This window comes from Canis lupus, chromosome 2 (genome assembly GCF_048164855.1).
Source record: "Canis lupus baileyi chromosome 2, mCanLup2.hap1, whole genome shotgun sequence".
Lineage (NCBI taxonomy): Eukaryota > Metazoa > Chordata > Mammalia > Carnivora > Canidae > Canis > Canis lupus.
Genome location: NC_132839.1, coordinates 18,588,402 through 18,603,373, shown reverse-complemented (window position 1 = coordinate 18,603,373; position 14,972 = coordinate 18,588,402). Strand labels below are relative to the sequence as shown.

The following is a 14,972-nucleotide window of genomic DNA, read 5'->3' as shown; positions in this document are numbered from 1 at the left end:
GGGGGGAGTCTCTAGGGGAGGATCAGTTTCCTTGCTCTTTCCAGCTTTTAGAGGCAGTTTATAATCCTTGGCTCGTGAGCCTCTTCCTCCATCTTCAGAGTCAGCAATGTTGTGTGGAGTCCTCATGTTGCTATCTTCGATTCTCCTTCTTCTGCCTCCTTTCACTTTTAAGGGCTTTGTAGATAACATTGATTTCACCTGAAACATCTAGGATACTGTCTCTATTTGAAGGTCACTAAACTAGCAATCATAATTTCATTGTTGATTCCAATTCCTATTTTCCATGTAATCTAATGCATTTATAGGTTTCATTGATTACTACACAACTTTAGGGATCCATTATTTTGCCTGCCACACTGGGAAAACATACTTCATGTGGTTTCGATCCTTAAAAAATTGTGAGATTTGTTTTATGGCCAGAAATACACTGGGCCTTGCTGAATGCTCCATGTGTACTTGAATGTGTTTTCTGTTGTGTTGAGATCCTGACTGACTTCTCTTGTCTACTAGTTAATTATCAAGAGTGGCATATTGAAATTTCTAACTAAAACCGAGAATTCTCTATTTCTACTTTTAGTTCTATCAGTTTTTGCTTCATATACTTTGAAGCTTCATTTTTAGGTACATATGTATTTAGGATTATCATGTTCTCTTGGTGAACTAACCTTTTTTTCATTATAAAATATTCTTTTTATATCTGGTAGTATATCTTGTTCTGAAAATGACTTCATCTGAAAATAACTTTGCTGCTCTAGCTTTCTTATGATTCCTTTCTATCCTTTTGTCTTATATGTGTCACTATATTTTTTAAAAAAATTTTTAATTAATTAATTAATTTACTTATGATAGTCACAGAGAGAGAGAGAGAGAGAGGCAGAGACACAGGTAGAGGGAGAAACAGGCTCCATGCACCGGGAGCCTGGTGTGGGATTTGATCCCGGGTCTCCAGGATCGCACCCTGGGCCAAAGGCAGGCGCTAAACTGCTGCGCCACCCAGGGATCCCCTGTGTCACTATATTTAAAGTGGATTTCTTATATGGAGTATATTGTTGGTTTATCTTTTTAAAACAGAATTTAAGGGGCACCTGTGTAGCTCAGTTGGTTAAGTGTCTGACTCTTGGTTTCGACTCAGGACATGGTCTCATGGGTTGTGGGATTGAGCCCCCCTTTGGGCTCTGCACTCAGTGGGGAGTCTGCTTGAAGATTCTTTCCCTCTGCCCCTCCCCCCCACACTCTTTATCTCTCAAATAAATAATGTTTTAAAAAATATATATAATTTGACAACTCTGCCTTTTAATTTAGGCTTTTAGGCCATTTGTATTTAATGGAATTTTCTATATCATCACATCAAAATGCATTGTTAAGTTTCAGAGTAGACTTACTTTTTTTAGAGCAGTTTTATATTCACAACAAAATGTAGTGGAAACTATAGAAACTACATACCCTTTGCACATCCACCCCAGCCTCTCCCACTATCGACAACCCACACCAGTGTGGGATTTATTACAATTGTGTTTATTAAAATTGGTGAACTTATCCTGACACATAATTATCTCCCAAAGTCTATTGTTTATACCAGGGTCACTCCTGGTGCTATACAGTCTATGGGTTTTGGCAAATGTACAATTACACATATCCATTATTACAGTATACTATAGAATAGTTTTACTGCCCTAAAATTCTTGTTTTCTCTGCACACTTGTCTTTTCCTCTCTCCCAATCTCTGGTAGCCACTGATTGTCTCATCATCTCTCTTTATACTTATGCTTTTTTCAGAAAGAATGTCAAATAGTTGTAATCATACACTATGTAGCCTTTTCACTTAGTAAAATGTATTTAAGGTTTCCCCATGTCATTTCATGACTTGTTGGCTCATTTCTTTTTAGTGCTGAATAAGATTCCTTTGTCTGGATGTACCACAGTTTACTTATCTCTTCACCTACTGAAGGACATCTTGGTTGCTTCCAAGTTTTGGCAATTATGAATAAAACTACTATAAACATCAGTGTGCAGGTTTTTGTGTGGACATAAGTTTTCAGCTCCTTTGGCTAAATACCAATATGCATGATGATTGGATCATATGGTAAGAGTATGTTTAGTTTTGTAAGTAGCTGCCAAACTGTCTTCCAGAGGGACTGTGCAATTTTGCATTTTTACCATCAGTGAGCGAAAAATCTTGTTGCTCCACAGCCTTGCTAGCATTTGGTGTTGTCAGTGTTCTGGATTTTGGCCATTCTAATGGATGTGCAGTGATATCTCACTGTTGTTTTAATTTGTATTTCTCTCATGACATATAATGTGGAGCATCTTTTCATAGGTTTGTTATCTATATCTTCCTTGGTGAGGTGTCTGTTGAGGTCTTGAACCTATTTTTTGTTGTTGTTATTATTGAGCTTTAAGAGTTTGTTTATTTTGGATAACAGTCCTTTTATCAGGCCTTTTGCAAATATTTTCTCCCCATTTTGTAACTTGTCTTCTTCTCTTGACAGTGTCTTTTGCAAAGCAGAAGTTTTAAAATTTAATGAAGTCCAGCTTATTATTTCTTCCAGTGGTTGTGCCTTTAATGTTATATAATGTCATTGCCATATATTTAAAAGGTCACTAGATTTTCTCCTGTTTTCTTCAGTTGTTTTATAGTTTTGTGTTTTGATTTAGGTCTATGATCCATTTTGAGTTAATTTTTGTGGAAGGTGTAAGAGCTATTTTTTATTTATTCTTTGTACCATGTTTTCTTTTTCTACATGCTTTTGAGTTAATTCAAAAGCAACACTCATTTTATCTATGTTATTGGATTATAAGCTGTACGTCTCTGTTTCATCTTAGTGGTTGCTGTAGGGTTTAAAATATAAATCTTTAATGTATCAGGGAGTACCTTCAAATAATACTATACCTCTTTATGTATAGTGAAAGAAATTTATAATAGGATGTTTTAGTTTGTTCTCCTATCCTTTGTGCAATTTTTGTCATGTAGTTTATTTTGACATGTTTTATGAATTCTATATGTTATTTTTTCTCTAAAGAGTAAATTATTTTGTAAAGGGATTAAAAAAGTAAGAAAAATAGCTTTTATATCTGCCCACATAGTCACAGATCTGGTGCTCTTTATTCCTTTGTTTTCAATTTTTTAAAAAATCTAGTATCATTTCCTTCTTTCTGAAAAACTTTCTTCAAGAATTCTTGTAGTCCAGATCTAATGGCAGTTGAGTCTTTCAACTTTTGTTTGTTTGCAAGTCTTCATTTAATTTACCTGCATTTTGGAAGATAGTGTCACTGGGTATAGAATTGTAGTTTTCTTTCAGTATTTTAAACATGTTACTCTCTTCTAGCTTGGAAAGTTTCTAAAAAAAAATACTTAATATGCTTGTTTTGTTCCTCTGTAGGTTATGTTTTTCCTTTCACTCCCCAAATGCTTTTAAGATCATCTCTTTATCATAGGTTTTTAGCAATTAAATTATTATGTGCCTAGTATATATTTCTTTGCTTATTTTTTGGGGGCTACATTGACATTCATGGGCCTGCTTTTATAATTTTTATCAAGTTTGGAAAATGTGTGGTCTCTATTTCTCTCTATTCTTTCTCTTCCCTTCTTTGTGAGACTGCCATTGCAAGTTACTATACCACTTGCTGTTGTCCCACAAGTCACTGATCTCTGTGTTTCTTTGCTATTTTTTCCTTTCATTGCTTCATATGTAATAGTTTCTCTTGCTGTGTTTTCAAGGTCACAGGTCTTTTCTTCACTACATTATCTGTTAATCTCATCTAGTGTATTTTTAATCTCATCTAAGACACTAGTTTTAATCTCTAGGAGTTTCATTTATTTTTGTTTGCTTTAATTTTGATAGTATCTCTTACATCTCTCCTCATTATGCTTATGTTTTTCTCTATATTCTTTTTTCCTCTTTTTAAAAATTGAAGTGTGATTGACATATAATATTATATTAATTCCAGGTGTACAGCATAGTGATGCAACACTTATATGCATTATGAAGTGATCACTACCATAAATCTGGCATCTGTCACCATACAAAGTTGTTACGTATCATTAACCAATATATTCCCAGTACTGTACATTGTATCTCTGTCTTATTTATAACTAGAAGTCTTTACCTTTTATCTCCTCCTCCTTTATCACCCATTTCCCCTCTACCCTCCCTCTGGCATACACCATATTGTTCTCTGTATGTGTGCATCTATTTCTGCTTAGTTTCATCTGTTCCTTTGTTTTGTTTTTAGATTCCACATATAAGTGAAATCATATGATACTAGTTTTTTCTGTGTGACTTATTTCACTTAGTGTAGTATATACTCCAGTTCTGTCTATATTGCTGCAAAAGGCAAGATTTCATTTTTTTCTTAATGGCCAAATAATATTCCACTGTGTATGTGTATATATATATACACAATACATATATCTTTTTTATCCATTTATCTGTCAGTAGACACTTAAGTAGCTTCCATATTTTGGCTCTTGTAAATAATCCTGCAATAAACATAGAGGTACTTACATCTTTTTGAACTAATGTTTTTATTTTCTTTGGATAAATACTCAGAAGTGGCATTGCTGGATCACATGGTAGTTCTATTTTTAATTTTTTAAGGAAACTCCATACTGTTTTCCCTAGTGGTTGAACCAATTGACATTCCCACTAGCACTGCATAAGTGTTCCTTTTTCTTCACATATTTAGCATCACTTGTTACTTCTTTTCCTTTTTGATACTACCCATTCTAACCAGTGTGAGATGATATCTAATTGTAATTTTGATTTGCATTTCCATGTTGATTAGTCATGTCAAACATCTCTTTTTTTTTTAAATTTATGATAGAGGGAGAGAGAGAGAGAGAGAGAGAGAGAGGCAGAGACATAGGCAGAGGAAGAAGCAGGCTCCATGCACCGGGAACCTGATGTGGGATTCGATCCCGTGTCTCCAGGATCACGCCCTGGGCCAAAGGCAGGCGCCAAACCGCTGCGCCACCCAGGGATCCCCCAAACATCTCTTTATATGTCTTTTGGCCATCTATATGTCTTCTTTGGAGAATGTCTATTCAGGACCTCTGCCTATTTTTAAATTGGATTTTTTTTGTTTGTTTTGTTTTTTGATATTGAGTTGTGTGAGTTCTTTATGTATTTTGGATACTAGCCCCTTATCAGTTATAGCATTTGCAAATATCTTCTACATTTAGTAGGTCGCTTTTTAACTTTCTTGACAATATCCTTCACTGTGCAAAACCTTTTTGGTTTAATGTAATATCTTTTGTTTATTTCTCTATATTCTTAAGCAGTTGAGAATAATAATAATAGCTATTTTGAGATAATTTTAATTTTATTACCTTTGTCATCTCTGGATCTGTTTGTATTGATTTTTCTCCTGTTTATGAGTCATATTTTCCAGCTGCTGTATAATATTAATAGTTTTGATTTGATGCAAGACAGTCCCTCCTTCTCTTTTTGTGAATATTTTGGTGTAGGGCATAGAATTTTGTTACGTTTCTTTAAGTATTGGATTTAAAAAATGTCATGCAGTTAAGTTTTGGGGGGTCAGTTTGATTCATTTGAAGGTTGCTTTTATGCTTTGTTTTTTTTTTAAATAAATTTATTTTTTATTGGTGTTCAATTTGCCAACATACAGAATAACACCCAGTGTGCATCCCATCAAGTGCCCACCTCAGTGCCCGCCACCCATTCACCCCCACCCCCCACCCACCTCCCCTTCCCCCACCCCTAGTTCGTTTCCCAGAGTTAGGAGTCTTTCATGTTCTGTCTCCCTTTCTGATATTTCCCACTTATTTTTTCTCCTTTCCCCTTTATTCCCTTTCACTATTTTTTATATTCCTCAAATGAATGAGACCATATAATGTTTGTCCTTCTCCAATTGGCTTATTTCACTCAGCATAATACCCTTCAGTTCCATCCACGTGGAAGCAAATGGTGGGAATTTGTCGTTTCTAATGGCTGAGTAATATTCCATTGTATACATAGACCACATCTTCTTTATCCATTCATCTTTTGATGGACACCGAGGCTCCTTCCACAGTTTGGTTATTGTGGACATTGCTGCTAGAAACATCGGGGTGCAGGTGTCCCGGCGTTTCATTGCATCTGTATCTTTGGGGTAAATCCCCAGCAGTGCAATTGCTGGGTCGTAGGGTGTATCTATTTTTAACTCTTTGAGGAACCTCCACATAGTTTTCCAGAGTGGCTGCACCAGTTCACATTCCCACCAACAGTGTAAGAGGGTTCCCTTTTCTCCACATCCTCTCCAACATTTGTGGTTTCCTGCCTTGTTAATTTTCCCCATTCTCACTGGTGTGAGGTGGTATCTCATTGTGGTTTTGATTTGTATTTCCCTGATGGCAAGTGATGTGGAGCATTTTCTCATGTGCGTGTTGGCCATGTCTATGTCTTCCTCTGTGAGATTTCTGTTCATGTCTTTTGCCCATTTCATGATTGGATTGTTTGTTTCTTTGCTGTTGAGTTTAATAAGTTCTTTATAGATCTTGGAAACTAGCCCTTTATCTGATAGGTCATTTGCAAATATCTTCTCCCATTCTGTAGGTTGTCTTTTAGTTTTGTTGACTGTATTCTTTGCTGTGCAAAAGCTTCTTATGCCAGATTTCAGGTTGTACTACAAAGCTGTGGTCATCAAGACAATGTGGTACTGGCACAAAAACAGACACATAGATCAATGGAACAGAATAGAGAATCCAGAAGTGGACCCTCAACTTTATGGTCAACTAATATTCGACAAAGGAGGAAAGACTATCCACTGGAAGAGAGACAGTCTCTTCAATAAATGGTACTGGGAAAATTGAACATTCACATGCAGAAGAATGAAACTAGACCACTCTCTTGCACCATACACAAAGATAAACTCAAAATGGATGAAAGATCTAAATGTGAGACAAGATTCCATCAAAATCCTAGAGAAGAACACAGGCAGCGCCCTTTTTGAACTCGGCCACAGTAACTTCTTGCAAGATACATCCACGAAGGCAAAAGAAACAAAAGCAAAAATGAACTATTGGGGCTTTTATGCTTTGTTAGTGAGGGTCCAGGGCATCTTTTAGACTAGGGCTGAGTTAGTTTCATTTCTGGGAGATACCCTTCTGAGGGTATCTTACTAGATACTTCATCTTACTAGAATTATGGTATCTTAATGCTCTGACTGATGGGAACACAAACATTTCCCAGCTCTGTGCAATCTCAGAGAATTATCTACTCTTCTGGGGATGGAGTGAGGTGGTGATTGGAGCCTTTTACTCTATCATGTTCAGGAATTAGGATGTTTTTGAATTGTGAACTCATTTTCTTCAATGGGTAAAATGCTATTTCAATTTTTTATTTGTTGGATCAGTTTATGTAAATTTTTTCAATGTCTTTGTTCATTTCATCTAAGTCATCACATTTATTTGCCTAAGATTGTTCATGATATCTCATTATTATTCTTTAATGCCCCTAGGATATATAATAGCTCATTCTTAATTTCTGTATAGGTGAATATGGGGCCCAGAGCACCTAGAACATTTCTCTTAGTTCTCCTCCTCTGTCATGCTCTCAGACATCTGCAGGCCTTGTACAGGTGTGCCTCAGTGTGAGGTGGGTCTCTCTCATTTCTTCTGCTTTTCTCCTAGTATCCTTCATCAATAAAATTTTCCAGTTTGTTTATGTATGTATGTATGTATGTATGTATGTATGTATTTTAAAAAGGATTTTATTCATTCACTTGACACAGAGAGAGAAAGAGAGTAAGAGAGCAAGTGCAAGGCAGGGGGAGAGATAAAAGCAGACTTCCCACAGAACAGAGAGCCCTAGAGGGGCCTGAATCCAGGATCATGAGGTCATGACCTGACTGAGCCACTCAGGCACCCCAAATTTTTCCAGTTTTAGTAAGACATAATTGACATTGGAGTAAATAGTAAATAGTTGTATGATATATTGGATGTATGAGCTTTTGCAAACTAATTGTTGAATTTTCAGGAATTTTGCAAGCCAGTTTTTAAACACAGCCATTATAAAAAAAATTAACTATATAAAAAGAAATAATTGACATAGACTGTATAAGTTCATGGCATAGAATATGGTGGTTTGATTTACATGTATTGTAAAATAATTACCCCAGAAGTGTTCAGCTATCCATCATCTCATATAGATAAATAAAGAGAAAAGAAGAAAAAAAAAGTTTTTTTTCCTTGTGATGAGATCTCTTAGTATTTACTCTCTTAGCAACTTTCCAGTGTATCATAGAGCAGTTGTTAGCTATAGTCATCATGTTGTACATCACACACCTAGTGTTTACTTGTCTTATAACTGGAAATGTGTGGCTTGTGATCACCTATCTCCAATCCCCACCACCTTGATAAATCTAATCTCTTTTTCTATGATTTTTTAAAAGATTCCATTTATAAGTGAGGCCATACAGTATTTGTCTTTTTCTGACTTATTTCACTTAGCATAACGCTGAGTGTTGTATCTGTAGTCTGATGTTGAATATACATGAACCTGATGTTGAATATACTTTTCTATGCTACTTCAGGTATGTTTGTGTTTTGTCCTTCATTTCCTGTGTCTTACTAAAATTTAATACTCAAGTGAGGGTTTTTCCTCCCTCACCTTGTAGCTTGTAACTAAGGATGACAATGGCAGTTATTTAAGATATCTCAATGTTCTTACTAAGATAACCTCATCTTCAGAATGTTGTAAAGAGGCTCTAGGTCATTTAGGATGGGGTAGATTTATTCTGGTCTTACATCACTCAAAAAATGTAGAGTTTTCTTGAGGGATTTCCAAATGTCACTTGTTTCCTTCCTGTGATTCTGCTGAAAGGTACTACTGAAAAATCATTGAAAATTTAATTGCTTTCTTATTGTTGCATTTTAGTTAATAAGGAAAAAAATAAACTTGGTTCATGAAGCTTATAAAGCCTACACATTTCCCTTTATTCTTCATATTGACTAATTGAATTTTTATGCAACGAATCAGTCACTCACACCACTTATTCATGACTTACCTCATCCTCCAAATTCAATCGTCATGAAGTCCCATCTTGTAGAATATGTCATCTCCTCCCCATCACCTCCCCATGCCACTATCCTAGTCCTAGCCTGCAGGGCTTCTCATTTTACTTTTACTGGCTGCAACGGCAGGCTGCCCCATGATTTTGTAGGGTTCAAAAAGACTCTCATTACTGATATTTCTTTTGGTTCAGCTTTGCATCACAAAGAAGGCAATTTTCAAAAGTTAACTGAAAGGAGCATACATGAATATTAGGAGCCACCAGTACAAAAACCACTTTTAGCTTTAGCTATCATTTACAAAGAGAGTAGTCCAGAGGAACAGCATGCTTTAATAGGCAACTCACATTTTCAGAAAGCTGTTGACAATGGGCTATTTCCAGACAAAGGCAAGATTAGAAGTAGGATTCCTGGGACATAGACTGTCTGGGACCCTAGAAACCTAGAAGACTTACTTGGACTAAGGATGTTCTCCATTGTGAGTTTCAACATGCTGGTGTATAACTCAGTTAATACAAACAGGAGCAAGATAGGTGTTAGATATGTTTCCCTCACCCTTCCAGAGCTGCTCTCTACTACTCTCTTCTCTGCTTGGTGCCCTGTAGGTACAAAGCACCATTAGTTCTGCATCCATCGGCTTTCTTAGACTTTAGCTTCTGATTGGGCATGGCCCATGAGAGATACTGCAGAAGATCAAAAGGTGACAGCTCAGTGAAATCAGAGTTTTTCTTCATCAGATTGGGCCCTGCTGCAATGGCAAAATATTGGCTCTTTCTCTTCTGCCTCTTCTGTCTTAAGGGTGGCTGCAGCCCACAATTACTAGCTCCAAGACACTGTGCTATACCTCAATATTTCTTTTACTCCTACCTGCACTTTCTAAATACTTCTTTCTTTCAGTTACCTCATTTGAGTGTGTCATCTGTTTTCGGCTGGGACTGTGGCTAATGTGGATGACACTCAAAATATCCAAAAACTTGTAAGGCATGGGCAACAACTAATTAAAACAGATACAGCTATAAACAAGCAGTAAGGTAGCTCTAGTACATACTGTGTAAGTACCTGTGCTGGTCACAGAATGTGAAAGAAGTATTTTGTAATTAGAAGTAGGTATGGTGTCAAAGTTTAAAAAAAAAATCAAGTAGATTTAAGATCTGTAATAACATCTTTCCTATTCTCTTCCCCTCCAAAGAAAGAGAGCCTAGGGGGGTCAACCCATTACTCAAGTGTGGTGATCACACACCATCGGCTTAGTTGAGTATCCCCTCCTTTGGGTGGAACTCTAGGTGTGTTTTTGGCCTACAGCGTTCTTGTGAGGCCAAGAAAGTAAGCATTCGAGCCTCTTCCTCAAAATCTTCTCTCAAAACCACTAATACATTATGTTTATACGTACACAGAAGCCATTTTCAAGCACACAGGGTCACATGATTATAACTACTCACACCTTCAACCTAACCCAGTGTCTCTTCTTGTTCCAATGCCATAGTTTTTCCATTTGATGAGTACTTCCCATCAGATAGCATTCCATCCTCTGTGCTGAGGAAAAATTCACAATGTCTAGCTCTGCTTGCTATTGCCATGTCTGAGAACCTTTCCTGGAAACCACCAGGCAAAATTTATCACTGTTCTCTGCTTCAAGGCACCTCTCACTCTGTATTGTGATTAATAGTGCATGTTTCCCTCGCCATTGCTAGATTTTGATCTCCTTGAAAACAGGGATCAAATCTTCTCATCTTTATAACCTTAGGGCTTACAACACTGTATGTTATGGACTTGATAAACATCTGTTGAACTGAATTCACTAAATTCAGTTCCTGCAGGTTTGATGGTGAGTGTGACAGAGCAGGGATACAAACCCTTTTCTAATGTCACTCCCGGGCCAATGCTTTTATCCCTTCTAGGGGTGCCATAGTTCCTTGTTGTTTCACAGCAGTTGTTTCTCTAAGAGATGCAAGTTTATTTTTGCTAATGTTGGGTTTGCCTCATATTTCAGGAAATCGATCATTTCTTACGTGTATTCCCAGATCTGATTTACACGTACATCAATTAGTTTTGGGTTTTGGGTTCTTTGTACCACAGATCCAAAAAAGTAAGACAAGTTTCAAAACGTCATTGAAAAGATTTTTTTTTAACTCTCATCCTACTTATTTTCTTTCATGGCAGGGAGTGAGAGCAAAATGAGAGGCCGAGGTATATAAACTGTTCGCGTAATACCACGGAGAGCCTGATGTATAGTAATGGGTCCAGGATCGTAAACGTCTCTCTTGGCACTCTCACCACTGTCAGATTATTACTGTGTTCTCAGATTCAGCTGAATGTGTTCAAGGATCTTCTTTGGTCTGAAAGGTCAGCTGCTTTTAGTTGTGCATTGGTGGAATACTAATATGTCCTTATTCAAATTACCTGCTACAGCACTTATTAAATTGATGGCCTTGTGCTCTAATTTAATACTGGTGTCGTTCAGAGGCAGGCTGCAGCAGCGCTGTGTGCTGAACTGGGTGATGCTGAGGCAAAGTTCAAGCTGAAACCGTGGTTTGGGGCTGCATTTTCCCACTAAATTAGCAGTCAGATGCGGTGTATAATTAATTAGCACAAACCAGGGAAAGCTTGTCATTTAATAAGCCTTTTTTATTTCCACATTACACAAACAGTGGGAATTGATCCATTAAGTGCCTGGCTATTAATGCTGTTTAATGTATGTCTGGTTGTTAAATTGAGATGTCTAGGTACATACGTCCAGAGTTTAAGAGCTCCTCGTAGTTTGTTCAGTATTTGCTCAGATTTGAAGTCATGTTCCACAGAATCAATAATAGCTTCATTACTGAATTTGAGCCTGATTCAAACATGCATATGGATTTAAACGGGATGTTTCTGCATGGTCTCAGAAATGAATTTCTGTATATATGTCGTAAAGTCCAGCTAGTCCCTTCCCCCAGAATTAAATATTGCATTGTGTGTGCAGCATTCTCTATTTCCTTTCTTTTTGATATAATCCTTGCCTGCCATTGCCTAAGGCAGAGAATAACTTTTTCTTTGCAGTGGTGTTCAGCATAGTATCATGGAATTGTAGTAGGAACGAGCCTTATGAAATCCACAGACTGATATTTTAGCTCTCCTGCCAAGATGCCTGGAAGGGCACACGGTCTTCTCTGTGGCCTAAGTATCATGCAAAACGGATGTTTGAAACAGCACCAACCTCATTTAAAAAAAAATGATTAAGGATGATTCACAGTTTTGAGAACTGGTGGTTCATAGTTGCAAGGTGATTAACAAATGTGTTCTTTAGAGTAAGTATCATCACATCTTATGCTCACAGATGACATTAAATGCCCTTTTGTTGTTGTTGTTAATGCAGACGGGAAGACCCAAAACCTGTATATAAAATGACCTCAAGAAGGGGGTAATTTGTTTTAACAGTTGATGAGAGCCATTTGCCACATGGAGAAATGACTATATTTGCCAGTGTCCATCACATTTAAATTAGTGAAATTTGTCCCTATATGAATTAACTATCAAAGAAGTTAATTGTGTGCATATGTGTGTGTGCAGTGTGTGTGTGCATGTGTGTGTGTGTACACACATGTATATGAAAGGGTACCTTAAGACTTAAAAAAGACTACCAGACATAATCATAAAATTATGTCAGCATCTCTGTTTTTTTTCTTAAAACCTGAGAAAGCTTTCTACAGATTTACATAGGGAATGTTAAGGCTGTATTACTGTTAAGGGATACCACTTGGGGTTACTTTTTCTTATATGATTAGAAGATACATTTGAGCTGTGAAAATTTTGTATTGAAAGATGATGAATTAAAATGTCTGTGGCATAAAATACTCATGTTTTGGGACCAGTTCAAATCTGTGTTATTGTACTTATTTTATTCTGCCTTATATTATAGTCAGATGTTTCCATGCTTGTCCCTGTCCTGACTGAAAAGTCTTCTAATGCTAGGGCATGGCCAAGAATGGTATTATACTTTTAATTTTTTATTATTTTGGCACAATAAAAAAAGTATAGCACATTTTGGGCGGTACTGAGGGGGAAAACTTGTTTAATTGAACAGAGAGTTATCGTAAAAGGAAAGTAAGAAAAATACTTTATTTCCTCATGCTCAGTCCACACAATGCCAAAAAAATTAATTTACTGTGCTACTAAATAGATAATTTTGGATCCTTCATTAAATTTCCTGCCTGGCCAATTTCTCAAATAGTGACAGAACTACCTTCATGATGTTATTGTCTTTTTCTCAGCGAGAAAGTTTTGTGATTATTTACTCACTAACAAACTCATTCATTAATTCACCATTCATTAATTCTCTAACATTTAATCAGGGTTATTTTATGCCAATCGCTCAATGATACACAAGTATATTGAAAGATTTTTTTTAACCTTTTCCCTCTTTATGGTATACACTGCTTTTTCAATGACTTTATTTATCAAATAAAGTGCATTTTCATCACCTGCTAAACTCGGTAAGCTTTTGTGTTAGAATTAGAGCCAGTCACCAATACTTCCAGTTTTCTGCCCCTTTAAAATTAGGTATGTAAAATATAGATTTGGCAAATGGCTTGAGAAGTGTGTGTTATGTTACATTGTCTTCCCTTTGGCACTCTGGCCATGGAAACCTAGAGCCTAAGTCCCTGGGTCTCTACAATAAACAGAACCTCTTATCCACCTGTTGACCAAGTAGAGAGTTAGAAAGAAAATTTGGGTACTAATATTTGGGTATTGCTCACTTCCATTATATAATCTTGCCTATCTTAATCTATATAACCATTATGAATTTGTTTTCTTCTTGAATGCAATACCTGAAAAGTAAGCTAAAATAAAGGAACATCTTTTAAATATATATTCAAAACCATTTTGGCTCTATATGACAGAATTTGGTGGAGTATCCCAATTTTTCACAATTTTTAAATTTATATATGAAAATAGTAGCCTATGAATTAAAATGTAAACTATACTGTGACAATTTTTTTTAGAACTAACCAAAAAAAGGGTACCTTAAAAGCTTATAACACTTACTAAATGCCAGCAAGATTGTGACTTATCTAAAGATGAATGTCATGTCTAATTTGTAATACTGGGTCAAAGGACAGAATGACAAATCTCAATTTTTTCATTGGCCTATTTAATAGAATTTTTGATATATTTGGATAATTTGGACAATTATTGATCTAAAAACAATTATTGACCTAAAAATAAAACTCATGAACAACATTATGTTGAGATATAAATAACATTTGCTTCCCAGGAAATTGTTACTTTAACCTTTTAATACTTTTGTATGTAGTATTTATTGATATTAACAATTCTGCATAAAAATTTTCATGAGTGGTAATATTTAAAAACTACTAGCCTCTTGGTTTTGGCACTCATTTTTTAAAAAAGATCATTTATTTATTTATTTGACAGAGAGATACAGAAAGAACACAAGCAGGGGGAGTGCCAGAGGCAGCCTGCAGAGAAGCAGGCTCTCTGCTGAGCAGAGAGCCTGATGCAGGGCTCGATCCCAGGACCCTGGGATCATGATCTGAGCCGAAGGCAGATGCTTAACCAACTGAGCCACCCAGGTGCCCCTTGGCACTGATTTTTAAATATCAGTTTAACACAATTATTTTTAAAACTATCATCTGTAAAAATGTAGGAAATGAATAATAAATGTTAGATAACTACTGATGGGTTCATGTGAGACTGAGTTTTTATTTTTTTAAAAATATCTTTGGAATAAAGGACAACTTTAATCAGCACATATAAAAAATAGAGTGAACTTTTAATTAATGAATGTCAAATAAACAAAGGATAATATGCAAATACTTAAATTCTTTCATTAAAAGTCAGAGTAGACAACCATTTGGAAAGCAAATTATAACAAAAATTTTAATTGGGGTTTGGTTTATATTGAGATTCAGAAATAATGAGTTTTTATTTTGAATTTTTTAACCAGGCTGACTTTAATACATCT

The 14,972-nt window shown here is 36.0% G+C and overlaps 1 long non-coding RNA gene across 22 annotated transcripts in view; it reads left to right on the top strand.

Annotated features, from left to right (window-relative positions):
• Positions 1 to 14,972, top strand: part of LOC140613213 (uncharacterized) — a 541,366-nt gene that overhangs the window by 194,793 nt on the left and 331,601 nt on the right. For 3 of the 22 annotated variants that reach the window (XR_012014405.1, XR_012014426.1, XR_012014427.1), the window contains exon 7: positions 11,171 to 11,353. The exons of the other annotated variants lie outside the window; for them this stretch is intronic. This is a non-coding gene — a long non-coding RNA (uncharacterized lncRNA). The remainder of the gene's footprint in view (positions 1 to 11,170; positions 11,354 to 14,972) is intronic. 22 annotated transcript variants of the gene reach the window in all.